Source organism: Anoplophora glabripennis, unplaced genomic scaffold, assembly GCF_000390285.2.
Source record: "Anoplophora glabripennis isolate ALB-LARVAE unplaced genomic scaffold, Agla_2.0 scaffold632, whole genome shotgun sequence".
Taxonomy (NCBI): Eukaryota; Metazoa; Arthropoda; class Insecta; order Coleoptera; family Cerambycidae; genus Anoplophora; species Anoplophora glabripennis.
The window spans coordinates 81,346-82,557 of NW_019416761.1; the positions used below are offsets into that span (position 1 = coordinate 81,346).

The following is a 1,212-nucleotide window of genomic DNA, read 5'->3' on the forward strand; positions in this document are numbered from 1 at the left end:
TTTATATATTTTTCTTCTTAAAAAGAACATTCCATTATAATAAATGTAAAATGCGGAAATAAGTAAAGGAATATATTTCAGGTGATTAGAATTGTGGAACGCAATAATAGAACGTGAATTTTATATCTGCAGTCTATGTTTGTGTTGACAAAGGTTGTTGGTACCTTTAAAACAGGGACATTTCGAATTGTTAGTGTCATCTATTTATTTTAATGGTCAATGGGTTAATTTAATATGTCAACAGAAAAAGAATAACCTATGTTTATTATATATATTACATACTTACAACTTACATATTATTTGTATTAAAAAATTGAATTAAAATGTATTATTAATTAATTCTCAATACAATAGAGACATGAAGTAACTGTAATATATACAAAAAGGAAAAAGGTAGTTCGACAGTAGAAAATGATATTTTGTGATAGGTACAATAATAATTGGTGAATTAATTTCAAACTATTTTTAGGAATTTGATGTCACCATATACTTGGAACAGTCTTGTGTAAATCTTTAATTATTATTATTGTAATTAATTGATAATCGTACCTATCTAATATGAATCAGTTAAAATTTAAATAAAATAATAAAAGTGAAGAACGAAGCATTTGGTATAAATGTACAATTTGTTTTGTGATAGTTAAAAAAACAGCTTCAATAAGTTGTTATTATGGAGCCATTATTTCAAGAAAGTTATGGTTTAATTGAAAAGGTACAGCGCTATTTAACTAAATGGATATACATACTTACCCAATGTACGGCATTGACTTTCCATTTAGATTACCATACATGATTAAAAGACTTTGGTGTGAAGACTATATAAAAAGCATCTATAATAGTGTGTCCAGTGATAGAATGAATTTGCCTTTTGTCAACTTTATTTAGAATTGTTAATCATGGATGGTGTCAAAGAAAAGGAAATAATTAGCCACATGTAGTGTTCTTCAAAATAATGTTTCCATAAATAGATCCTGAAATGTTTCTTTTTTGAGATGCCGGACTTTAACATTAACTCTTAAAAAATTTCAGGCAAATATATCTACAGATACCCGCTGCACAAATATGAAGCTTTGATTTGAAAGGTATGTAGGTATAGATATGTTCTGTTATAATTACAGAAAAATGTTTATTTTAGATGCTGTTCCTTAAACAATGCTGGAAATTGGACAATGCAGGGGACAAAATTTACAATATCACTTGTTTTTTAGTAGG

General features: G+C 26.9%; 1 long non-coding RNA gene across 1 annotated transcript; it reads left to right on the forward strand.

Annotated features, from left to right (window-relative positions):
- Window positions 1–609: 609 nt before the first annotated feature.
- LOC108910458 lies at window positions 610–1,212 on the forward strand. The gene is made up of 3 exons (XR_001964456.2): window positions 610–712; window positions 1,030–1,082; window positions 1,136–1,212. It is a non-coding gene; the product is annotated as an uncharacterized LOC108910458 (long non-coding RNA).